This window comes from Staurois parvus, unplaced genomic scaffold (genome assembly GCF_062004578.1).
Source record: "Staurois parvus isolate SC_StPar_1 unplaced genomic scaffold, SC_StPar_1.0 ptg000018l, whole genome shotgun sequence".
In the NCBI taxonomy this organism is placed as follows: domain Eukaryota; kingdom Metazoa; phylum Chordata; class Amphibia; order Anura; family Ranidae; genus Staurois; species Staurois parvus.
Window position 1 is genome coordinate 5,326,077 of NW_028317814.1, and position 27,358 is coordinate 5,353,434.

General features: G+C 41.5%; 1 long non-coding RNA gene across 3 annotated transcripts in view; it reads left to right on the forward strand.

Moving 5' to 3' along the window:
* The window catches only part of LOC149473040 (uncharacterized), a 152,877-nt gene that overhangs the window by 85,470 nt on the left and 40,049 nt on the right, over positions 1-27,358 (forward strand). The window contains exons 2-3 of one of the 3 annotated variants that reach the window (XR_016313766.1): positions 18,891-19,109; positions 22,386-22,585. This is a non-coding gene — a long non-coding RNA (uncharacterized LOC149473040). Of the gene's footprint in view, positions 1-18,890; positions 19,110-22,385; positions 22,586-27,358 lie in introns of those variants that run through there. The other 2 variants (XR_016313767.1, XR_016313765.1) reach the window with 2 other exon arrangements.

Below are 27,358 nucleotides of genomic sequence, written 5' to 3' on the forward strand. Positions count from 1 at the left end.
ATTTACACCATAAGACTTTTTATTACAGCATCATTGGTTGTTATGGTGTACCATAAGAACCAATTATGCCTTTGGCATCCTAGCATCCAGTGATGTCAATGGTTGCAAGGACACTAGCGATCAGCCAACACAGAGCCTTTGGTTGGTGGAATGACAGGTTGTATGCATCTCCTGCTGCTCCCTGTGCACTGCAAAATGCCCCAAATTTTATCCTGGACATATTTTCAGCTTCTGTGTGCCTGGGCCTTTAAGTAAGTCTGTTACAAGCCTAGATAATTAGAAGTAAGGTAAAAATATGCAAATGTAGAAAATGTAGAAAATACCTTCAGTCAAGCCTGAATGATATCTTAACCAGTAGATCCTAGAATAGGGAAAGGTTTGATACCTCATGAAGACGCATGAAACGTGTTGGGTGGAGCCTTACATGCTGCCGTGACTGGAGCTCGGAGTGGCTGCCATTTTGGTATGCTTTTATGCATTTAACTCTTTGCTGTATCCACGTGGATTGCTTTTAACTCATTACAATAAATACTACACTATATTGCCATACCTTAGGCTCGTGTGGTGATCTTCTCCTACTAAGAGGATACTTTGCTGGTTTTGCATGGCCCTGACCCTGGAGAAGTCCAATCTCTATTTATGGCTTCCTGGGGCCCCCCATAAGGATCAGCATTAGTAAAGTTTTGGTGAGTGCATATTTATATAAGGTGGTGGATTCCTATTAGAGATGAGCGAATCGAACTAGGCGAACCGGAATTCGAGTCGAATTTCAGGAAATATTCGATTCGTGTCGAAACCGAAATTTTGCCTACTTCGGGTGCGCGAATCGAACATTTCCCGATCAGCCGGCAAAAGTGTCCCTGCAGTGAGCTCCGCTATTTCTGACAGTTCTCTGACAGAAGGAACACATGTTTAGCGGTTGAAACATTGTATCTATTAGTTTACATTTAGGATACAGATGTTTCAACCACTGTACATGTGAAGAAGTTGTGAGAGAACTGTCAGAAATAGAGGAACTCTGCACATACACTTTTTGCCGGCTTGGAATTATTCTTCTTTTCATCCTACTTCTTCTTCTTCTTCATCCTCAGAAGAAGAGGATGAGGATGAGGATGAAGAAGAAGAAGAAGAAGAAGAAGAAGAAGAAGTAGGATGAAAAGAAGAATAATTCCAAGCCGGCAAAAAGTGTATGTGCAGAGTTCCTCTATTTCTGACAGTTCTCTCACAGCTTCTTCACATGTACAGCGGTTGAAACATCTGTATCCTAAATGGAAACTAATAGATACAATTTGTATCTATTAGTTTCCATTTAGGATACAGATATTTCAACCGCTGTACATGTGAAGAAGCTGTGAGAGAACTGTCAGAAATAGAGGAACTCTGCACATACACTTTTTGCCGGCTTGGAATTATTCTTCTTTTCATTCTTCTTCTTCTTCCTCATCCTCATCCTCATCCTCATCCTCTTCTTCTGAGGATGAGGATGAAGAAGAAGAAGAAGAAGAAGTAGGATGAAAAGAAGAATAATTCCAAGCCGGCAAAAAGTGTATGTGCAGAGTTCCTCTATTCTGCAGATACACTTAGAGGAGCTCTGCAGATACACTTAGAGGAGCTCTGCACATACACTTTTTGCCGGCTTGGAATTAATCTTATTTTCATCCTACTTCTTCTTCTTCTTCTTCTTCATCCTCATCCTCAGAAGAAGAAGAGGATGAGGATGAGGATGAAGAAGAAGAAGAAGAAGTAGGATGAAAATAAGAATAATTCCAAACCGGAAAAAAGTGTATGTGCAGAGCTCCTCTAAGTGTATCTGCAGAGCTCCTCTAAGTGTATCTGCAGAATAGAGGAACTCTGCACATACACTTTTTGCCGGAAACCGCTGTATGGAGTGAATGTCCCAGAACTGTCAGAAATAGACTATTTATGACAGTTCTGGGACATTCACTGCATACAGCTGTTTTAACCGCTGTATGGAGGGAATGTCATGGAACTGTCAGAAATAGACTATTAATGACAGTTCTGGGACTGTCCTTCAATGCAGCGGTTGAAACATTGTATGTATTTGTTTCCATAAATGGATCCATTTATGGAAACAAATACATACAATGTTTCAACCGCTGCATGGAAGGACAGTCCCAGAACTGTCATTAATAGTCTATTTCTGACAGTTCCATGACATTCCCTCCATACAGCGGTTAAAACAGCTGTATGGAGTGAATGTCCCAGATCTATCAGAAATAGACTATTTATGACAGTTCTGGGACATTCACTGCATACAGCTGTTTTAACCGCTGTATGGAGGGAATGTCATGGAACTGTCAGAAATAGACTATTAATGACAGTTCTGGGACTGTCCTTCCATGCAGCGGTTGAAACATTGTATGTATTTGTTTCCATAAATGGATCCATTTATGGAAACAAATACATACAATGTTTCAACCGCTGTATGGAAGGACAGTCCCACAACTGTCATTAATAGTCTATTTCTGACAGTTCCATGACATTCCCTCCATACAGCGGTTAAAACAGCTGTATGGAGTGAATGTCCCAGATCTATCAGAAATAGACTATTTATGACAGTTCTGGGACATTCACTGCATACAGCTGTTTTAACCGCTGTATGGAGGGAATGTCATGGAACTGTCAGAAATAGACTATTAATGACAGTTCTGGGACTGTCCTTCAATGCAGCGGTTGAAACATTGTATGTATTTGTTTCCATAAATGGATCCATTTATGGAAACAAATACATACAATGTTTCAACCGCTGCATGGAAGGACAGTCCCAGAACTGTCATTAATAGTCTATTTCTGACAGTTCCATGACATTCCCTCCATACAGCGGTTAAAACAGCTGTATGCAGTGAATGTCCCAGATCTATCAGAAATAGACTATTTATGACAGTTCTGGGACATTCACTGCATACAGCTGTTTTAACCGCTGTATGGAGGGAATGTCATGGAACTGTCAGAAATAGACTATTAATGACAGTTCTGGGACTGTCCTTCAATGCAGCGGTTGAAACATTGTATGTATTTGTTTCCATAAATGGATCCATTTATGGAAACAAATACATACAATGTTTCAACCGCTGCATGGAAGGACAGTCCCAGAACTGTCATTAATAGTCTATTTCTGACAGTTCCATGACATTCCCTCCATACAGCGGTTAAAACAGCTGTATGGAGTGAATGTCCCAGATCTATCAGAAATAGACTATTTATGACAGTTCTGGGACATTCACTGCATACAGCTGTTTTAACCGCTGTATGGAGGGAATGTCATGGAACTGTCAGAAATAGACTATTAATGACAGTTCTGGGACTGTCCTTCCATGCAGCGGTTGAAACATTGTATGTATTTGTTTCCATAAATGGATCCATTTATGGAAACAAATACATACAATGTTTCAACCGCTGCATGGAAGGACAGTCCCGGAACTGTCATTAATAGTCTATTTCTGACAGTTCCATGACATTCCCTCCATACAGCGGTTAAAACAGCTGTATGCAGTGAATGTCCCAGATCTATCAGAAATAGACTATTTATGACAGTTCTGGGACATTCACTGCATACAGCTGTTTTAACCGCTGTATGGAGGGAATGTCATGGAACTGTCAGAAATAGACTATTAATGACAGTTCTGGGACTGTCCTTCCATGCAGCGGTTGAAACATTGTATGTATTTGTTTCCATAAATGGATCCATTTATGGAAACAAATACATACAATGTTTCAACCGCTGCATGGAAGGACAGTCCCGGAACTGTCATTAATAGTCTATTTCTGACAGTTCCATGACATTCCCTCCATACAGCGGTTAAAACAGCTGTATGCAGTGAATGTCCCAGATCTATCAGAAATAGACTATTTATGACAGTTCTGGGACATTCACTGCATACAGCTGTTTTAACCGCTGTATGGAGGGAATGTCATGGAACTGTCAGAAATAGACTATTAATGACAGTTCTGGGACTGTCCTTCAATGCAGCGGTTGAAACATTGTATGTATTTGTTTCCATAAATGGATCCATTTATGGAAACAAATACATACAATGTTTCAACCGCTGCATGGAAGGACAGTCCCAGAACTGTCATTAATAGTCTATTTCTGACAGTTCCATGACATTCCCTCCATACAGCGGTTAAAACAGCTGTATGCAGTGAATGTCCCAGATCTATCAGAAATAGACTATTTATGACAGTTCTGGGACATTCACTGCATACAGCTGTTTTAACCGCTGTATGGAGGGAATGTCATGGAACTGTCAGAAATAGACTATTAATGACAGTTCTGGGACTGTCCTTCAATGCAGCGGTTGAAACATTGTATGTATTTGTTTCCATAAATGGATCCATTTATGGAAACAAATACATACAATGTTTCAACCGCTGCATGGAAGGACAGTCCCAGAACTGTCATTAATAGTCTATTTCTGACAGTTCCATGACATTCCCTCCATACAGCGGTTAAAACAGCTGTATGGAGTGAATGTCCCAGATCTATCAGAAATAGACTATTTATGACAGTTCTGGGACATTCACTGCATACAGCTGTTTTAACCGCTGTATGGAGGGAATGTCATGGAACTGTCAGAAATAGACTATTAATGACAGTTCTGGGACTGTCCTTCCATGCAGCGGTTGAAACATTGTATGTATTTGTTTCCATAAATGGATCCATTTATGGAAACAAATACATACAATGTTTCAACCGCTGCATGGAAGGACAGTCCCGGAACTGTCATTAATAGTCTATTTCTGACAGTTCCATGACATTCCCTCCATACAGCGGTTAAAACAGCTGTATGCAGTGAATGTCCCAGATCTATCAGAAATAGACTATTTATGACAGTTCTGGGACATTCACTGCATACAGCTGTTTTAACCGCTGTATGGAGGGAATGTCATGGAACTGTCAGAAATAGACTATTAATGACAGTTCTGGGACTGTCCTTCCATGCAGCGGTTGAAACATTGTATGTATTTGTTTCCATAAATGGATCCATTTATGGAAACAAATACATACAATGTTTCAACCGCTGCATGGAAGGACAGTCCCGGAACTGTCATTAATAGTCTATTTCTGACAGTTCCATGACATTCCCTCCATACAGCGGTTAAAACAGCTGTATGCAGTGAATGTCCCAGATCTATCAGAAATAGACTATTTATGACAGTTCTGGGACATTCACTGCATACAGCTGTTTTAACCGCTGTATGGAGGGAATGTCATGGAACTGTCAGAAATAGACTATTAATGACAGTTCTGGGACTGTCCTTCCATGCAGCGGTTGAAACATTGTATGTATTTGTTTCCATAAATGGATCCATTTATGGAAACAAATACATACAATGTTTCAACCGCTGCATGGAAGGACAGTCCCAGAACTGTCATTAATAGTCTATTTCTGACAGTTCCATGACATTCCCTCCATACAGCGGTTAAAACAGCTGTATGGAGTGAATGTCCCAGATCTATCAGAAATAGACTATTTATGACAGTTCTGGGACATTCACTGCATACAGCTGTTTTAACCGCTGTATGGAGGGAATGTCATGGAACTGTCAGAAATAGACTATTAATGACAGTTCTGGGACTGTCCTTCCATGCAGCGGTTGAAACATTGTATGTATTTGTTTCCATAAATGGATCCATTTATGGAAACAAATACATACAATGTTTCAACCGCTGCATGGAAGGACAGTCCCAGAACTGTCATTAATAGTCTATTTCTGACAGTTCCATGACATTCCCTCCATACAGCGGTTGAAACCGCTGTATGGAGTGAATGTCCCAGAACTGTCAGAAATAGACAGAAACTGTCACAGAACTGTCCTTCTTCTCATCCTTCTCCTTCTTCTCATCCTTCTTCTCATCCTTCTTCTCATCCTTCTCCTTCTTCTCATCCTTCTCCTTCTTCTCATCCTTCTCCTTCTGCTCATCCTTCTTCTCATCCTTCTCCTTCTTCTCATCCTTCTCCTTCTCCTTCTTCTCATCCTTCTCCTTCTCCTTCTTCTCATCCTTCTCCTTCTCATCCTTCTCCTTCTCCTTCTCATCCTTCTCCTTCTTCTCATCCTTCTCCTTCTTCTCATCCTTCTCCTTCTCCTTCTTCTCATCCTTCTCCTTCTCCTTCTCATCCTTCTCCTTCTTCTCATCCTTCTCCTTCTCCTCATCCTTTTTCTTCTCATCCTTCTCCTTCTCCTTCTTCTCATCCTTCTCCTTCTTCTCATCCTTCTCCTTCTTCTCATCCTTCTCCTTCTTCTCATCCTTCTCCTTCTTCTCCTTCTTCTCATCATTCTCCTTCTTCTCATCCTTCTCCTTCTTCTCATCCTTCTCATCCTTCTTCTCATCCTTCTTCTTCTCATCCTTCTCCTTCTTCTCATCCTTCTCCTTCTCCTTCTTCTCATCCTTCTCCTTCTTCTCATCCTTCTCCTTCTTCTCATCCTTCTCCTTCTCATCCTTCTCCTTCTCCTTCTTCTCTTCCTTCTCCTTCTTCTCATCCTTCTCCTTCTTCTCATCCTTCTTCTTCTCATCCTTCTCCTCCTTCTTCTCATCCTTCTTCTCATCCTTCTTCTTCTCATCCTTCTCCTTCTTCTCATCCTTCTCCTTCTCCTTCTTCTCATCCTTCTCCTTCTTCTCATCCTTCTCCTTCTTCTCATCCTTCTCCTTCTTCTCATCCTTCTCCTTCTTCTCATCCTTCTCCTTCTCCTTCTTCTCTTCCTTCTCCTTCTTATCATCCTTCTCCTTCTTCTCATCATTCTCCTTCTTCTCATCCTTCTCCTTCTTCTCATCCTTCTTCTTCTCATCCTTTTCCTTCTTCTCATCCTTCTTCTTCTCATCCTTCTTCTTCTCATCCTTCTCCTTCTCATCCTTCTCTTTCTTCTCATCCTTCTCCTTCTCCTTCTTCTCATCCTTCTCCTTCTTCTCATCCTTCTCCTTCTCCTTCTTCTCATCCTTCTCCTTATTCTCAGCCTTCTTCTTCTCATCCTTCTCCTTCTCATCCTTCTCCTTCTCATCCTTCTCCTTCTTCTCATCCTTCTCCTTCTTCTCATCCTTCTCCTTCTCCTTCTTCTCATCCTTCTCCTTCTCCTTCTTCTCATCCTTCTCCTTCTCCTTCTTCTCATCCTTCTCCTTCTTCTCATCCTTCTCCTTCTTCTCATCCTTCTCCTTCTCCTTCTTCTCATCCTTCTCCTTCTCCTCATCCTTTTTCTTCTCATCCTTCTCCTTCTCCTTCTTCTCATCCTTCTCCTTCTTCTCATCCTTCTCCTTCTTCTCATCCTTCTCCTTCTTCTCATCCTTCTCCTTCTTCTCATCCTTCTCCTTCTCCTTCTTCTCTTCCTTCTCCTTCTTATCATCCTTCTCCTTCTTCTCATCATTCTCCTTCTTCTCATCCTTCTTCTTCTTCTCATCCTTCTTCTTCTCATCCTTTTCCTTCTTCTCATCCTTCTTCTTCTCATCCTTCTTCTTCTCATCCTTCTCCTTCTCATCCTTCTCTTTCTTCTCATCCTTCTCCTTCTCCTTCTTCTCATCCTTCTCCTTCTTCTCATCCTTCTCCTTCTTCTCATCCTTCTCCTTATTCTCAGCCTTCTTCTTCTCATCCTTCTCCTTCTCATCCTTCTCCTTCTCATCCTTCTCCTTCTTCTCATCCTTCTCCTTCTTCTCATCCTTCTCCTTCTCCTTCTTCTCATCCTTCTCCTTCTCCTTCTTCTCATCCTTCTCCTTCTCCTTCTTCTCATCCTTCTCCTTCTTCTCATCCTTCTCCTTCTTCTCATCCTTCTCCTTCTCCTTCTTCTCATCCTTCTCCTTCTCCTCATCCTTTTTCTTCTCATCCTTCTCCTTCTCCTTCTTCTCATCCTTCTCCTTCTTCTCATCCTTCTCCTTCTTCTCATCCTTCTCCTTCTTCTCATCCTTCTCCTTATTCTCAGCCTTCTTCTTCTCATCCTTCTCCTTCTCATCCTTCTCCTTCTCATCCTTCTCCTTCTTCTCATCCTTCTCCTTCTTCTCATCCTTCTCCTTCTCCTTCTTCTCATCCTTCTCCTTCTCCTTCTTCTCATCCTTCTCCTTCTCCTTCTTCTCATCCTTCTCCTTCTTCTCATCCTTCTCCTTCTTCTCATCCTTCTCCTTCTCCTTCTTCTCATCCTTCTCCTTCTCCTCATCCTTTTTCTTCTCATCCTTCTCCTTCTCCTTCTTCTCATCCTTCTCCTTCTTCTCATCCTTCTCCTTCTTCTCATCCTTCTCCTTCTTCTCATCCTTCTCCTTCTTCTCCTTCTTCTCATCATTCTCCTTCTTCTCATCCTTCTCCTTCTTCTCATCCTTCTCATCCTTCTTCTCATCCTTCTTCTTCTCATCCTTCTCCTTCTTCTCATCCTTCTCCTTCTCCTTCTTCTCATCCTTCTCCTTCTTCTCATCCTTCTCCTTCTCATCCTTCTCCTTCTCCTTCTTCTCTTCCTTCTCCTTCTTCTCATCCTTCTCCTTCTTCTCATCCTTCTTCTTCTCATCCTTCTCCTCCTTCTTCTCATCCTTCTTCTCATCCTTCTTCTTCTCATCCTTCTCCTTCTTCTCATCCTTCTCCTTCTCCTTCTTCTCATCCTTCTCCTTCTTCTCATCCTTCTCCTTCTTCTCATCCTTCTCCTTCTTCTCATCCTTCTCCTTCTTCTCATCCTTCTCCTTCTCCTTCTTCTCTTCCTTGTCCTTCTTATCATCCTTCTCCTTCTTCTCATCATTCTCCTTCTTCTCATCCTTCTCCTTCTTCTCATCCTTCTTCTTCTCATCCTTTTCCTTCTTCTCATCCTTCTTCTTCTCATCCTTCTTCTTCTCATCCTTCTCCTTCTCATCCTTCTCTTTCTTCTCATCCTTCTCCTTCTCCTTCTTCTCATCCTTCTCCTTCTTCTCATCCTTCTCCTTCTCCTTCTTCTCATCCTTCTCCTTATTCTCAGCCTTCTTCTTATCATCCTTCTCCTTCTTCTCATCATTCTCCTTCTTCTCATCCTTCTCCTTCTTCTCATCCTTCTCCTTCTTCTCATCCTTCTCCTTCTCCTTCTTCTCATCCTTCTCCTTCTCCTTCTTCTCATCCTTCTCCTTCTCCTTCTTCTCATCCTTCTCCTTCTTCTCATCCTTCTCCTTCTTCTCACCCTTCTCCTTCTCCTTCTTCTCATCCTTCTCCTTCTCCTTCTTCTCATCCTTCTCCTTCTCCTTCTCCTTCCTCATCTCCAAGGGCATTTAAATTAAAGGTACAGTGTTCTGCACTAATTTAAAGGCTCTCTGAAGCCTAGAAACCCTTTAAATAAGTCATCTTCGTAGCGGAGAAATTCGCATCGAATCGAATTTCACACTGGAATTCGCCGAATCAGCCGAATCGAATTTTTCATTTCTTCGCTCATCTCTAATTCCTATGTTGGATCATGAGCACTCTTAAGCATCCCAGCTGGTATTGCTGTACCTTGCAGTTCCACGAACAACGGGCATTGCTGGGACCTGTAGTGCCACGGACTACAGGTGAAACTCAAAAAATTAGAATATTGTGCAAAAGTTCATTTATTTCAGTAATGCAACTTAAAAGGTGAAACTAATATATGAGATAGACTCATTACATGCAAAGCAAGATAGTTCAAGCCGTGATTTGTCATAATTGTGATGATTATGGCTTACAGCTCATGAAAACCCCAAATCCACAAACTCAGAAAATTTGAATATTACATGCAATCAATAAAACAAGGATTGTACATAGAACAATATTGGACCTCTGAAAAGTATAAGCATGCATATGTACCCAGTACTTGGTTTTGGCCCCTTTTGCAGCAATTACTGCCTCAATGTGGCGTGGCATGGAAGCTATCAGCCTGTGGCACTGCTGAGGTGTTATGGAAGACCAGGATACTTCAATAGCGGCCTTCAGCTCTTCTGCATTGTTCGGTCTCATGTCTCTCATCTTTCTCTTGGCAATGCCCCATAGATTCTCTATGGGGTTCAGCTCAGGCGAGTTTGCTGGCCAATCAAGCACAGTTATCCCACGGTCATTGAACCAGGTTTTGGTGCTTTTGGCAGTGTGGGCAGTTGCCAAGTCCTGCTGGAAAATGAAGTCAGCATCCCTATAAAGCTCTTCTGCAGAAGGAAGCATGAAGTGCTCCAAAATCTCCTGGTAGATGGTTGCCTTGACCCTGGACTTAATGAAGCACAGTTTCATTTTTTTTTAATACAGCACTAGATCAATGCTTTTTTTTTATCTAATGCTTTACATTGCAGAGGAGAGATGTGGGGTCTTATTGACCCCATATCTCCCCATAAAGAGGACCTGTCACTAATTATATCATAAGGGATGCATGCATTTCTTGCGATAAGAATAAAAGTGATTACATTTTTTTTAAAGGAACAGTGCAAAAAAAACCCCCAAAACATTAAATATTTTTTTTTTAAAGTACTCCTATCTCCCCGTGCTTGCACATAGTGGTGAACGCATACGTAGGCCATGCCCCCATATGTAAATAGTGTTCAAACCACACGTGAGGAATCGCCACGAGCAAGAGCAATAATTCTTGCACTAGACCTCCTCTGTAACTTTATACTGCTCACCTGTAGACATTTTTAAAGCATCGCCCATGGAGATTTTTAAGTACCACAGTTTCACTCCATTCTACGAGCGTGTACAATTTTAAAGCGTGAAATGTTTGGTATCTATTTACTCACCGTAACTTCCTCTTTCATATTTTACAAACAAAAATTGGGGTATATATTTTTTTTTCATCAAAGTGTATTTTTTTACTAAAAATATATATTCATTTTTAAAAACTGCGCATTTCGGTTTTTGGCCAAGTACATTTTGAATTTTCGCTTTCGGCATCAGAATTTTCATTTTGGTGCACCACTCATATGAACACTTCTATTCACATAAGAATTTTATGATTGCATTTGTCACTTATGCTTTAGTGCTGTACTTACATTTGAATTGAAGCGTTTGCTACTGTTTGTGTCAATATTGGGGAGAGTCATCCCTCTCTTTGTCCTGTGACCAGAGGACAGCTGTCCAATATGGGAATTGTTATTATTCTTATTTGGGAAGATTTTTGTTCTTATTTTCCTTTGCATCTCCAGAGCAGGAAGTGAAAAAAAATCTCCCCAGTGGGGCACAGGCAGCAACAATTAACCAAGTAGGGGTTTTAACCTGTCTCCTCTCTAAGGCCCTTTGAACACAGGGGTGACCAGCTGTTACTGTATATGTGCCAGGTCTTTTGTGTTCTGGGCATTTGTCCCTGAATTCATAGTTCCCTAAATACAGGTACCATTAGGTACAACATTCAGCCTCATCCAGCTGCAGCCTGCCATAGACATTGACAGGCTGCAGGCAGTAGGGATGCATGCTGTACCTGTGCCTCTCTGGACACACACAGCAACCAGACAACCCTGTGTGCAAGGGCCCTAATTAAAAAAAGTTTTGACTTTGCAAACACTTTAACCTTTCGAGAAAATGTAAACATTTTCCATACAACTTCATTTACCTATGTCTCTATATCTACTACGTTTTGACATGTGGTGTTCACAGATGGTAATCTCTTATATTTTTTCATCATGTGTTCAGATTGAATTGCCAGGTTTGTGACAGCTTTTGCTTTAATAGCAAAAAGTTTTCATATTTCCTTTAGCTTTGTATTAGGGTGGATTCACATTTATGCACACAGTAACTGCAATTCATGTTAGAACATTATACATACATTCATTTTCAATAGCACCCCTGTGTACTGAGACAATGCACATGCAGGTCCGGGTGTGCATTGCTAAAAACGATGCATGTCCATTTTTTGATCCGTTCCATTGTGTTGGCAACCCATTCATTTGAATTGGCTTCCCTAAGACAAACACATTGTGGTTGATTTACTAAAACGCAAGAGTGCAAAATCTGGTGCAGCTGTGCATGGTAGCCAATCAGCTTCTAATGTAGGCCATACATGGGTCGAATTCTGCAGGATTTTTCGCCCGAAAATCGGAAACGTCGTTCGCTCGGTAATCCGATGGTGCCATCAATGATTTCAAAAATCGGCCGACCAAGTCATAAAGTTCACCCCATATAACAGGTGAAACTTCTGTTTCTTCCAGATCATGTCTGATACGCATATTCTTTTCGGAAAAACGATTGTACAATTTGACCATCATTGAGTCGAAAATCAGTCGTTTTTCACAAATTTTCCAACATGCCTGATCACCGAAAAGGGGAGGAACCATGAAAATTGACCGGTGCCATTGACCCACTAACACAGCGAAAATTGGCCAATTATTCTTAGGTCCGATTTTCGGATGAAAAATCAGTCAAATTTCGACCCATGTATGGCCGGCATTACTTCACCTTGTTCAATTAAGCTTTGACAATAAAAACTGGAAGTTTATTGGTTACTATGCAGTGCTGCAGCAGATTTTGCACTCTCTTGTTTTAGTAAATCAACCCCGATGGGTCCTAGGAGGATGTAAACCATAACTGAATGACATTTTCTTTGTACTGTGTATCATAAACTGCTGCCATTTTTTAAAAATAAAACTCTAAGGCCCTTTCAGACGAGATGAACCCGTCTGAGGATCCGCTTGCTCAGCAGAGGATCTTTCTGTTGATCCCCACTGATCAAGTGGATGACGAGTCTGAGTCCTCTCTGCTGCTGAAGAGTGGACACAGACACAGCCTGCTGTTTTCTATGGGGAAGTTGTACGGAAATGAACCGCCTGTCCGTTTCCACCGGACTGTCATCCGATCCACCAGATGGATGGGTAATGTATACCCATCCGTCTATTTTTAGCATACAGGATCGGATCGGACATCGGTGGGTGTCAGCATAGAAAGCTATGGATAGTCTGATTGGGTCTGCCTTAAAAACTGGCAGATGGACCCAATCAGACAGTCGGTGTGAAACTTATGTTCGCTGTTTTTAATCCCGTATTACACCTTAGTACTGCTGATCACCCGCTCCCTTTTTGCAGCCTCTTTCTATATGTACTCCAGTGATAGCTTTGTAGCGCCTTGCCAAAAGTTAGGATACATTTAATTTTCAGCTTCACTGAACTCAGTTGGGAAATTATTAGTTTTTTTGGTCTGGTCATGGTTTCCTTAAAGTCAGCGTTTGAGTACTCCTGTCTGTTTCTGGAGCAAGCTTCCAGAAGAAAGAATGGGAGGGTCAACCTTGGATTCATGAAAATTTATTAGACCCCAGCCAATCCCTGGGAAGAGGTGCCCAGAAGGTGGCTGGAGAGAGGCTTGCTCAGAGCGTACTTATCCTGGGACTGCTGCCCTGGTATGTAGCCTGACTAGAGTAGTTTTCTGGGCCTCAGAAGTTGCTAGGCTCAGGGCCTGGAGAGGATATGCTAAAAGGATTTTTTGTTGGAGGGTATTATTTTGGAGTCTGGTCTGGAGAAGGATCTTTGCCTCCTTTACTGAAGAGTGTTGGGTGTCAGCAGCTGTCCAAAGACATTGTGAGCAAGGCCTGGCTTTGGACTCTCATGTGTGCATGTGGTAGAGGGAATTGAGTACCAGAAGTTACTGCATGGACAGGGTCTGCTCTTACAGAGACCTAGGATTACTGGCCATTCCCTATTACCTCCAAAGTTACAGCCTCTGTACTAGCAAGGAAGACCTGGGCATGTTCTCAGCTTTCCCTCTGGGGGGTGAGGGTTACAGCTTCATGGCATGTCCTAGGGCGTGTTTCCTGATAGTGAAAACAGCGGACCATGCCTACATAATGTGTGGTGAACCTGCCACTTATAGATTCCATTGTAGGCCCATCTGATTGGGTAACAAGCCAGGCTTATGACAGGGATGGAGCATTTTCACCCTATAACAGGAAATGCCTGCATAAAAACTTTCATGGCAGGATCAACATGTATTTAATGAATGCTGCAGATTTAAAAAGTTTGAAAATTATGTTTAAACTTACATTAACTTGTTAAAGTCTTCAGGATTTGAGATTTTAGTGATTGGGTTTACATATATTTAAACTTATTGTCACAGAAAGGTGGCCCTTTCCATCTCAGAAAGTTGGGAAATATGGATTGCTTGTAAAGATATATTATTTGGGATTATGATTGTGCTGTTCTGGTAGGGAGTTTAATGTCACTCACACATTTTGCTGCGTGTGAAAGAAGCCAGGTTAATTGTACACATATACAAAACAGATGACAGGTGTGTATATTAATGTGCCATTTTCTCTCACGTTACTGTCTACAAGCAGATACCCCAGGGGATTGGGAGACGTTTAACATGGACAAATTAACCCCCTTGGACTTGCAAACACTTGTATACACAGCAGAAGAAGCGCAAAGATGGAAATTTATGGCACCTCTGATAAAGCTTCTCACCTATTGCTCAGGGAAGAGCGTACACCCAGCAATATTTCCCAATGAAAGGAAATAGAAAAGCTCTTAAGAAATCAATACCCTTATTTAGTCAATAAACCAACAAAACATTCCCTTTGGGATGGCAAATGTTTGTTACAAGATCTTTCGGATTCTGGTTTTCATCTTCAGCTGGAATCGGCCTAGGTGGAAAAAAAATTCCTCTGGTGCTAAATATTCAATTTTCCATAAAACACATGGGAATTTATAATATTTAATCATTTCTCTTTTCATTTCTAGGGCCAGTATAACTAACATAATCAGAGGAGACCGATAACTTCTTGTTTTCAGCAATGTATTCAAAGGGAAAAGTGTACCTAGATGCCAGGTATAGAAATCTGAGGGGTCTTCTATGTAACACACTGGGTAAATCTCCAAGCACTATCACATGCTCCTCCATTATTGGAAGTATGAAGTGTGTTCTTTGGTTTACTACAACCACAAAACAAAACAGAGGGTGCACCGGCCTAGTGCAATACCCTCAAACCATAACTTTATTTAAAAAAAAAAAGTGGTAAATATTGTACTCACAAAATGGCAAATGTCACAAGCTCATCATATAGAAACAGCACAGTCCAATCCACAATTTGTCATGTCGCATGACAGGGCAATAGGACCTCCAACAGGCTAACTCATTTCAAGGTCTAGCCTCTTCCTCAGAGCTCATAGGGTTTCTATATGATGAGCTTGTGACAGTTGCTATTTTGTGAGTATAATATTTACCACTTTTTTAAAAATAAAGTTATGGTTTAAGGATAATGCACTAGGCCAATGTGCCCTCTGTTTTGTTTTGTGGTTGCAGTATTCCTAGACTTCCCCAGTCTTGTGAGGGCAGCAAGGTGAGAGCTATCAGGAAAGCTACGATGTGATTTCAGCCAACTGTTATCTTTGGGCCCACTCAGGAGTATTGGTGTTCTTTGTCTACTTGGAATGTTCTTTGGTTTCACAGCTCAAGAGAGAGAGGTTGGAAAAAATTTTAGTATGTCCTGTTGAGAAGGGGCAATTATTACAGTGAAACAAGTAGAAATAAAGGGGAAAAAAAATAGTAAAGCAACCACATCTAAGGAGTGGTAAGCTGCATGATACAGCATTACACTTCTGTTCTTGGTTTTAGGTACACTTTAACTTTTGTTAATATTATAACTGAGGCCTGCATGTCTAAATGCATTGATCTGCATGCCAAATGGGAAAAGTTATTTTTCAATAATATTGCTACTGTTCTGTTTTTGTGTAAGCTCAATTGCTCAGTGTGCAAAGAAGGCTGAATATGAAATCCTTAGCCTTCCTCTATAAATTTAGTAAATTTGCTCCATGGGCCAATAATACTGTAGGAGTGCATTACATAGTTAGTCTGGCTGAAAAAAGACAAAAGTCCATTCAATTCAACCATAAAAAAGAAAACAAAAAAAGTTATAATCCTACACCCACAGTTGATCCAGAGGAAGGCAAAAAAAAACCCAGCAAAGCATGATCCAATATGCTCCTGCAGGGGAACAAAATTCCTTCCTGATCCCCTGAGAGGCAGTCAGATATTCTCTGGATCAACTTTACCTATAAATGTTAGTATCCAGTTATATTCTGTGTATCTAAGAAAGAATCCAGGCCTTTTTTAAAGCAATCCCCTGAGTTGGCCAGAACTCTGGTACTTTAAATGTGACATGCAGAACTTTTCTGCAGCTGAGCTTTTGCTGAAAATGTTTAATGTTTGCTTCAGGGTCAATACAGTGTTGCGCCGTAATGTTTGCTGCCTATTCTGGTGCTTCAGCACTGTAAAGGTGCTGTTCAATTTTTCCACAGCTCAGCCTCAGCTGTCAACTTTCTGTTTGCTGCAGGGAAAATCATATTGTGTATCTCCAACTTTGCAGCCTATTACATGTCTCCAGTACTCAAAAATATTTGTTACTATTGTCTCTTGGACACAACCTGCTTCATTGTTCCCCTTCTCTCAAGCCCTAACCATGCTGTTTACATACTGTCCAGTGACTGGAAAATATTTGTAGCTATTGTCTACAAAATAAAACACTCTAACATTTATTTCTGAATAAAACATTCCTCATATTTCCTTCTTACACTGCGGCCTAAAGAAGTTGATTACATACTGTCCAGTGACTGCGCAATATTTTTGGCTATTGTCTCTGATATAATACACTCATTTTTATTTCAGGTTAAAACTTGTCTCATCTCACTATCTTATATCTTATATTGTGGCCTAACCAAGTTGTGTACATTTACAGGTGGATGCCACTGACATTGTTTTCCCTATTCATCTTTTCATACTGTTTTTCACTAGTTTTGCATTTGGCTAGGGCCAGTGTCACTACTGGTAGCATGAGGCGATACCTGGACCCTACAGAGGTTGCACAGGCAGTCCAACTCCTCCAAGATGGCACATCAATACGTGTCATTGTCAGAAGGTTTGCTGTGTCTCCCAGCACAGTCTCAAGATTATGGAGGAGATTCCAGTAGACAGGCAGTTACTGTAAGAGAGCTGGACAGGGCCATAGAGGGTCCTTAACCAATCAGCAGGATCGGTTTCTGCTGCTTTGTGCAAGGAGGAACAGGATGAGCACTGCCAGAGCCCTCCAAAATGACCTCCAGCAGGCTACTGGTGTGAATGTCTCTGACCAAACAATCAGTAACCGACTTCATGAGGGTGGCCTGAGGGCCAGACATCCTCTAGTAGGCCCTCTGCTTACTGCCTGGCTCCATAGAGCTCGATTGGCATTTGCCATTGAACATCAGAATTGGGAGGTCCGTCACTGGTGCCCTGTGCTTTCAACAGATGAGAGCAAGCTCACCCTGAGCACATGTAACAGACATGAAAAGGTCTGGAGAAGCCATAGAGAACGTTATGCTGCCTGTAACATTATTATTATTATACAGGATTTATATAGCGCCAACAGTTTGCTCAGCACTTTACAATATAACAGGAGACAATACAGCAACAATACAGGATATTAGGGATAGGAGGGCCCTGCTACTTGGAGCTTACATTGTTCAGCATGACCGTTTTGGTGGTGGGTCAGTGATGGTCTGGGGAGGCATATCCATGGAGGGATGCACAGACCTCTACAGGCTAGACAATGGCACCCTGACTGCCATTAGGTATCGGGATGAAATCCTTGGACCCATTGTCAGACCCTACGCTGGTGCAGTGGGTCCTGGGTTCCTCCTGGTGCCTGACCTCATGTGGCAAGAGTATGCAGGCAGTTCTGGGAGGATGAAGGAATTGATACCAATGAATGGCCCCCACGCTCGCCTGACCTAAATCCAATAGAACACCTCTGAGATATCATGTTTTGGTCAATCCGACGCCGCCAGGTTGCACCTCAGACTGTCCAAGAACTCAGTGATGCCCTGGTCCAGATCTGGGAGGAATTACCCCAGGACATCATCTGTTGTCTAATTAGAAGCATGCCCCGCTGTTGTCAGGTATGCATACAAGCACATGGGGGCCATGCAAACTACTAAGTACCATTTTGAGTTGCTTTAGTGAAATTTTAGCAAAATGGACTAGACTGCTACATAATTTTTTCTCACTTAGATATTCGGGGTGTCTTTAAATTCAATCCTCTGTAGGTTGATAATTTTCATTTCCATCAAACGATAGGGCGTCCTTACGTTCCTAACACATTACTCAGTCAATATCAGTATAGATATCCAGCATGAGATTTTTCCCCATTGAGATCTGATGTGTTTTCAAAGTGTTCCTTTAATTTTTTTGAGCAGTGTATACAGTATATTAAAAGAACGTCTCACCAGAGTCTAACGACAATTCAGTGGTGTTCTCAGAATCTAAACCAATCAATACAAAAGAGATTAGGTGTGAGAGCCCACAGGGAACCCCCACCAGAAAAGAGGCTCCAATAGGAACAACAGCTGTATATCGTTAAAAGCCGTTGCTTTATTAGGTACAAAAACCGAATTAATAAATAAACCAAAAAGGAACACTTCCACCAAACACCATTAAAAACACATAGGAAAACATTGTAAGATGTTGTAAAAAGAAAAGCAGCCTGGGCTCACAGGCACCCACCTCCATGCATACAACTGCCTAATAATGGTACGACATGTGTGGCCGTGATGACGTACTGACATCAATGCGTTTTGCTCACCAAGGTCACGTGAGCTTCTATAAATTGTCAGGGTCCTGTCCACGGCAGAAGTTCTGGAAGATCTGGCATTTCTGCCAGTACCCTGCATGGCCGCAGAAGCATGCATCAGCCTCAGTTTGGTGCCAGACGGCCTTTATAAGGAGGCTCATCACTTCCTCAAGTTGCTGGATGATCTCTAGCTCCCCATACCTTGTTCCTGTTTCCTGTGTTATTGTGACCTGTGATTTCCTGATATCGACTCGGCTTGCTCTTGGACCTGTCTACTCTGCTTATCCCCTGATCTGACCTCGGCTTGGCTAACAGATACTCTCTCTCTCTCCTCTGTTTATGACCTCGGCTATCCCATCTGACTACGTCTGCTCTGATTCCCACCTGGTACCTGACCTTGGATTAAACTGGTTATTCAGTAATCCTCTATTCCCGGAAGGGCTTGCATACCTCGCACAGGTGCCACCTGTCTGCAGACCTCATCTCCGTGCATCAGCTGTGCTCCTGGGTGGACCACCAACAAGCACTACTACAGGCGACCTGTGCCACTTTGGGCCTGACTCCCGCTGTCCCACTCTCAGGGGAGTCTGGAACTCAGCTGCAAGGGAAGTCCTCTCTCCATTGGCCTCCATCACCAGGTACGTGATATAAATAGATTGACTTTTATCTGATCTGTATGGATGGATATCTAACTCTTAGGACTGCATTGCCAAACTCACTGATCCTTTAGCCAGCATAGTCTGAGACTATCTGTGCTATTATATGGACTCACCCTATTGGCCTCTAGTCAGTCATATATGTTCTGCTTTACATCTTTTATTATTAGACAGTTGTATGCATGGAGGTGGGTGCCTGTGAGTCTGAGTTGGTTTTCTTTTTACAACATCTGATAACGTTGTCATGTGTGTTTTTAATGGTGTTTGGTGGAAGTGTTCCTCATTTGTTTATTTAATAATCAGTCTTTTGTACCTAATAAAGCAATAGCTTTTACCCATATATCGCTGTTGTTCCTATTGGAGCCTCTTTTCTGGTCTGGAACCCCTTGTGGGCTCTCACACCTAATTTCTTTTGTATGGTATTCTTCCAACAATGTTTTTGGCACCATAGGGGCCCCTCCATGAAAGTGACTATATGGGTCACAATAAAGCATTATGATTAGCATAGGGTTAGGGTTACCTTTAGGCTTAGGGTTAGCCTTGGGGCTATGGTCTCTTTAGAGACAGGGTTAGCATTAGGGTCAGATCTGGGGTGAAGGTCACTTTTGAGGTTAGGGCTAGCATTAGGGTTAGCCTTGGATTGAGGTCAAGTTTAGGGTTAGTCTTAGTATTTTTGGGTCCCAAAATCAAGTCTAGGATAGTTGAAAGAAGCTCCTATAACTCTTAGGAGCCATTATAACATCCTTTAAAAAAACACATTAATTTTGCCTTTCTCTTTTGCCAAATGCATTTAGTCAAAATGTTGAGTTTAACCATGTCCTGACTTTTGCCAGTTTTCTAACCCAAGTTACAGAAATTTGCCAAAATGCATAGAACGCACACACGCCTTCTGATTAGTGAAGCAAAAGAAATAACTATAAAACTTCTGTAGGTGTATTCAATTTTTTACTGATGAGCATAATATGCAGGTGTTCATGACATTGGAGCCAATCATACTCAATCCATACATTACTTTTTAATAGACTTTAATAGATCTTTTTTTCTCTCCATAACACACATCTAGTATTTTCTGATGTAACAGTGTACACAGAATTAGCTCTTTACTGTGTGAAATATATTCACTTGGCCTGGACATTTTCTTATCTCTCCCCTTGCCAGCAGATGGGGGTGGCAGGGGAAACATCACAGTTTGTGAAAATAATTTTTCCATGATAGGTAGAGATCTTCAGAACACACTTATTATCTATGAAGTGACTGAGCTTGTGCGGCATAAGTGGATTTACAATGGAAGGTGATGGGAAGAGACTTGGGCCTCTTAAGCTGGGTTTTATTATTAACCCTTTAGCTATGCCCTGCTTCCATTAAGAATAAGTGCACATCCATGATAAAAATGAACTGCTATATTGCTCCTTATACACTTTTAATTCAAAGGCAGCAGCCCAAGACATGGTTTCTCTAAAGTGCACACCTTCAATGAAGTGTCCTCAAGTATACCCACGAGTAAATGAGTTGAGATGAGGGAAAGGAGAAATAGTTTACAACATTTTCCCTGCATCCCTTTAGATATGCATGGTTTTTATTAATCCCTGCAGACCAGTCGTGAGCACATATAAAGGGATACCAGAACACTGTCTTTAAAGTGTATCTAAACCTAAAGTAGATAATGTGAAAGGATACAATGTCATGGGTTATAAATATTATTTCACTCTGGCCAATCATTGAGAGGTTTATGATGTGGGCTGGGGCAGATAATTAATATTTGGGGAGACCTTTTGGATGGGTGGGATTTTTTTCTGGATAGAAAGTAGTGTTAGAAGATCCTTGGCCTCTCAGGTCTGCTGCCCGGGGAAGCTGTGAGTACAGAAGTCATTGCCTTGTAGTCCTGCTATCTTGGGAGGGTAAATCTGCTTAGAGATCCAGTTCATACTACTCAGGCCTTCTGCCTAAAGAAGGAAACTGTTGCTGAAGAAAAGCTCTACTCAGTCAGTTCTCAATGTCAGCTTAATGGTCCACAACTACAAATTTCCCATCTAGGCTTGAAGGTCCCCAACTAGACGGTGGTATTTAAAGGTAGCTGTTCATCCTATCAGATATACATTAGATTAAAAATACTACTGATACTAATGAGTGGGGGTAATTTTTTTCCTGCAGTTTCTGGGTATCCTATACCACAACCTTCACTTACCTGAACAAATAAGTAAAAAAAAATAAACTGAAATAAAAGATTGATGGTGTATCAGTCTCTCTGCAGGTCTCCATGAGTTCCTGGTCGCAGCTATAGGCCAAATCATCAGTAGAAAGGCTAAGAGGGCCAATACATTCCAGCAGCTCCTTCATTGCTACTGAGTTTTAAAGTGTCATTAAACCCTCATCCATACAAACTGTCAGTACATGCTGTATTACATGCTGTTCTTACTCAGTTACTGAGTCTTTTTGTGTATTCTGCAAAAAATCTGATTTAACCTGCTGTCCACTGTTACTCTCTCCTTTTCTGTGTCTCTTCTACAGCCTGAGATTGTGTAAACCAGCCATTGCCATAACAAATGAGCAGGCTCCAGTTTCAATTCCCTTCTAAGCTTTTAATTTCCTCCTTTTTGTTATATGTGCAGCCCACATGACTATAGAGTCACACATGAGGGTGTATACACACTGGTAAATCACAGCCCACTCCCTCCCTCCTCCTCCATGCCCACTTAACAGCTAGACACAATGGGAGTGGGATATTACATATTGATTGATGGAGGCTTCACTTCCCTGTAATTCATAACACATACAAACAATAGACACAGGCCTGAGAAGCATGAAACAGTCTGTGATTGGCAGAATCTCCTCCAAGAAAACCAACACCATGTTTTTGCAGAAAAATAATGAAGATTTGAGTACAAATGCATATTTTGTGTGATTTAAAATGTTTATTTGATATTAATTTTTTTTGCAACGTGTGACCATGTGACTAGAAACTCCTCCCAATGTTTCCATGACTGTATATTGATTATGAAAAAGGGTTCTTTTTTTTTATAAAAAATAATTACAGTGCCATCATCCATATACATAAAGAGAATGGAGAATGTAAATTAATCAGTATGTGTTTAGTATCACTTTAACATGATACTAAACACACGTGGCACTTTGTGTTGTTTCAAAATTCATTTTTTATTTTAAATCTACAGCTTTTGTTTAAACAATACCTGGTGATAATACCTATTCCAAATGCATGGGGGTGCTTTTCATTTTTTTTTTTTTCATTGTGTCTTTCAGGGCGATGATGGATTAACCAATGAAGCAGCCATATTGGGAGGAAATTTGATCACATGACATCATTCTAACAACATTCTGACATGTCAAGCTTATGTCAGGCACAGGCAGACACATCCCATCACTGGTAATGAATCCTGAAATTGGGAAAAAAACAAAGGTTATTCCTTATCCGTATGAGCAATAAACACCGGCTCTATTTATCTTTTCCTAGTTTTGAAATTTATTAAATGGCAATTTGACCTAAAAATCCTTTAGCATTTCTAGCCAGTCCAGCTGTAAATAGAGACTGACAGTTTATTTCCACAGCCTGGTTGAGGAAGGGGAGAAAAAAAAAATCACATTTGGAATAAAATCTTATAGGCCCATGACACAGTAGAGACAAGAAGCTGATAGTATTTAGCAATCTCTGGTAGCTGTCACACTCACTGATCGGCCCTCTTACAAATACAAACAGTGCTTTCTTATCAAATGTAAAACCAACAAAGCTCTTTCTTAAATGGTTACCCCTAGCATGAAATTGACATTGTGAATCACATGTGACACCATATTGTCTGTCTCGTAATTGATCAGTGCTTAGAAATAGGTTGGAGCAAGTGCCGTTTTGGCTTCAATCTCCACCTAGTTTTGCCGCCGCGGTATTAAGTAATCTGTTCCCGGTCTATAAATTGTTCCAAATTACTTGGAACTGTAAGAAAGACTTCAGCACTACAAGTTCGGCTGTTTAGAATGCCGGCGTAGGCGTCAGTTCTTATTTAGTTACAACTCTGATTGCTACGCATGTGGTAATGGAATCTGAATACAGAAGAGAGAAGGCCCAGAGTAGAAAAGTAAAATGAAGAGGTGGAAGGAATAGCTTTACTTTTATAAAACTTCTTTTAACTGCTCCCATTTGGTGCTTTAAATATACAGTGAAAGAGTTTAAATACATCTGTTTTGTAATGTAAAAATAATACCTGTCTATCCAGCCAGAAATCTAGTGAGCTTGTAGGCAGGTGTAACTTGTGTTATTATTATTATAATTATTCTACAGGATTTATATGGTACCAACAGTTTATGCACTGCTCTACAACATAAGGGCAAACAGTACAATTACAATACAAATGAATACAGGAGGATTCAGAGGGCCCTGCTTGTTAGAGCTTGTGTTCCTCTTATATTTATGGGAAAGCCCTCTGTTTTGGGTCACATCCTCTGGGCAGGCACCACCTGTTACCTATTTAAGGTTTGGTTAGAATCCCCCCAGGATCTATTGGAAAATGTCAGCAGTGTGAGCAATGGAGAGTAGTTTTCCCCCCCGCAGGATGGTGCCCCTGCACCTTGAGTGCGGGCAGAGAAGGACCAGTGGAGGCTTCTAGCTTAATGGGACTATAAGCATCATGCCCTAAACCAAGGTTTCTCAACTAGGGTTCCTCCAGAGGTTTCTAGGGCTTTCTTGAGCAATGAGCAATTTCTCAGATAAGTTCCCAACTGACACCATTAATCTATTTGTAGGGAGTTATTCTTCCAAATGTTCACAAGTAGAGATGAGCGAAGAAATGAAAAATTCGATTCGGCTGATTCGGCGAATTCCAGTGTGAAATTCGATTCGATGCGAATTTCTCCGCTACGAAGATGACTTATTTAAAGGGTTTCTAGGCTTCAGAGAGCCTTTAAATTAGTGCAGAACACTGTACCTTTAATTTAAATGCCCTTGGAGATGAGGAAGGAGAAGGAGAAGGAGAAGGATGAGAAGAAGGAGAAGGAGAAGGATGAGAAGAAGGAGAAGGAGAAGGATGAGAAGAAGGAGAAGGATGAGAAGAAGGAGAAGGATGAGAAGAAGGAGAAGGAGAAGGATGAGAAGAAGGAGAAGGAGAAGGATGAGAAGAAGGAGAAGGAGAAGGATGAGAAGAAGGAGAAGGATGAGAAGAAGGAGAAGGATGAGAAGGAGAAGGATGAGAAGGAGAAGGATGAGAAGAAGAAGGCTGAGAATAAGGAGAAGGATGAGAAGAAGGAGAAGGAGAAGGATGAGAAGAAGGAGAAGGATGAGAAGAAGGAGAAGGAGAAGGATGAGAAGAAAGAGAAGGATGAGAAGGAGAAGGATGAGAAGAAGAAGGATGAGAAGAAGAAGGATGAGAAGAAGGAAAAGGATGAGAAGAAGAAGGATGAGAAGAAGGAGAAGGATGAGAAGAAGGAGAATGATGAGAAGAAGGAGAAGGATGATAAGCAGGAGAAGGAAGAGAAGAAGGAGAAGGAGAAGGATGAGAAGAAGGAGAAGGATGAGAAGAAGGAGAAGGATGAGAAGAAGGAGAAGGATGAGAAGAAGGAGAAGGATGAGAAGAAGGAGAAGGAGAAGGATGAGAAGAAGGAGAAGGATGAGAAGAAGAAGGATGAGAAGAAGGATGAGAAGAAGGAGGAGAAGGATGAGAAGAAGAAGGATGAGAAGAAGGAGAAGGATGAGAAGAAGGAGAAGGAAGAGAAGAAGGAGAAGGAGAAGGATGAGAAGGAGAAGGATGAGAAGAAGGAGAAGGATGAGAAGAAGGAGAAGGATGAGAAGAAGGAGAAGGAGAAGGATGAGAAGAAGGAGAAGGATGAGAAGAAGAAGGATGAGAAGAAGGATGAGAAGGATGAGAAGAAGGAGAAGGATGAGAAGAAGGAGAATGATGAGAAGAAGGAGAAGAAGGAGAAGGATGAGAAGAAGGAGAAGGATGAGAAGAAGGAGAAGGATGAGAAGAAGGAGAAGGATGAGAAGAAGGAGAAGGAGAAGGATGAGAAGAAAAAGGATGAGGAGAAGGAGAAGGATGAGAAGAAGGAGAAGGAGAAGGATGAGAAGAAGGAGAAGGATGAGAAGAAGGAGAAGGATGAGAAGAAGGAGAAGGAGAAGGATGAGAAGAAGGAGAAGGAGAAGGATGAGAAGAAGGAGAAGGATGAGAAGAAGGAGAAGGATGAGAAGGAGAAGGATGAGAAGGAGAAGGATGAGAAGAAGAAGGCTGAGAATAAGGAGAAGGATGAGAAGAAGGAGAAGGAGAAGGATGAGAAGAAGGAGAAGGATGAGAAGAAGGAGAAGGAGAAGGATGAGAAGAAAGAGAAGGATGAGAAGGAGAAGGATGAGAAGAAGAAGGATGAGAAGAAGAAGGATGAGAAGAAGGAAAAGGATGAGAAGAAGAAGGATGAGAAGAAGGAGAAGGATGAGAAGAAGGAGAATGATGAGAAGAAGGAGAAGGATGATAAGAAGGAGAAGGAAGAGAAGAAGGAGAAGGAGAAGGATGAGAAGAAGGAGAAGGATGAGAAGAAGGAGAAGGATGAGAAGAAGGAGAAGGATGAGAAGAAGGAGAAGGATGAGAAGAAGGAGAAGGAGAAGGATGAGAAGAAGGAGAAGGATGAGAAGAAGAAGGATGAGAAGAAGGATGAGAAGAAGGAGGAGAAGGATGAGAAGAAGAAGGATGAGAAGAAGGAGAAGGATGAGAAGAAGGAGAAGGAAGAGAAGAAGGAGAAGGAGAAGGATGAGAAGGAGAAGGATGAGAAGAAGGAGAAGGATGAGAAGAAGGAGAAGGATGAGAAGAAGGAGAAGGAGAAGGATGAGAAGAAGGAGAAGGATGAGAAGAAGAAGGATGAGAAGAAGGATGAGAAGGATGAGAAGAAGGAGAAGGATGAGAAGAAGGAGAATGATGAGAAGAAGGAGAAGAAGGAGAAGGATGAGAAGAAGGAGAAGGATGAGAAGAAGGAGAAGGATGAGAAGAAGGAGAAGGATGAGAAGAAGGAGAAGGAGAAGGATGAGAAGAAAAAGGATGAGGAGAAGGAGAAGGATGAGAAGAAGGAGAAGGATGAGAAGGAGAAGGAGAAGGATGAGAAGAAGGAGAAGGAGAAGGATGAGAAGAAGGAGAAGGATGAGAAGAAGGAGAAGGATGAGAAGGAGAAGGAGAAGGATGAGAAGGAGAAGGATGAGAAGAAGGAGAAGGAGAAGGATGAGAAGAAGGAGAAGGAGAAGGATGAGAAGAAGGAGAAGGATGAGAAGAAGGATGAGCAGAAGGAGAAGGATGAGAAGAAGGAGAAGGATGAGAAGAAGGAGAAGGATGAGAAGAAGGATGAGAAGAAGGATGAGAAGAAGGAGAAGGATGAGAAGAAGGACAGTTCTGTGACAGTTTCTGTCTATTTCTGACAGTTCTGGGACATTCACTCCATACAGCGGTTTCAACCGCTGTATGGAGGGAATGTCATAGAACTGTCAGAAATAGACTATTAATGACAGTTCTGGGACTGTCCTTCCATGCAGCGGTTGAAACATTGTATGTATTTGTTTCCATAAATGGATCCATTTATGGAAACAAATACATACAATGTTTCAACCGCTGCATGGAAGGACAGTCCCAGAACTGTCATTAATAGTCTATTTCTGACAGTTCCATGACATTCCCTCCATACAGCGGTTAAAACAGCTGTATGCAGTGAATGTCCCAGAACTGTCATAAATAGTCTATTTCTGATAGATCTGGGACATTCACTCCATACAGCTGTTTTAACCGCTGTATGGAGGGAATGTCATGGAACTGTCAGAAATAGACTATTAATGACAGTTCTGGGACTGTCCTTCCATGCAGCGGTTGAAACATTGTATGTATTTGTTTCCATAAATGGATCCATTTATGGAAACAAATACATACAATGTTTCAACCGCTGCATTGAAGGACAGTCCCAGAACTGTCATTAATAGTCTATTTCTGACAGTTCCATGACATTCCCTCCATACAGCGGTTAAAACAGCTGTATGCAGTGAATGTCCCAGAACTGTCATAAATAGTCTATTTCTGATAGATCTGGGACATTCACTCCATACAGCTGTTTTAACCGCTGTATGGAGGGAATGTCATGGAACTGTCAGAAATAGACTATTAATGACAGTTCTGGGACTGTCCTTCCATGCAGCGGTTGAAACATTGTATGTATTTGTTTCCATAAATGGATCCATTTATGGAAACAAATACATACAATGTTTCAAC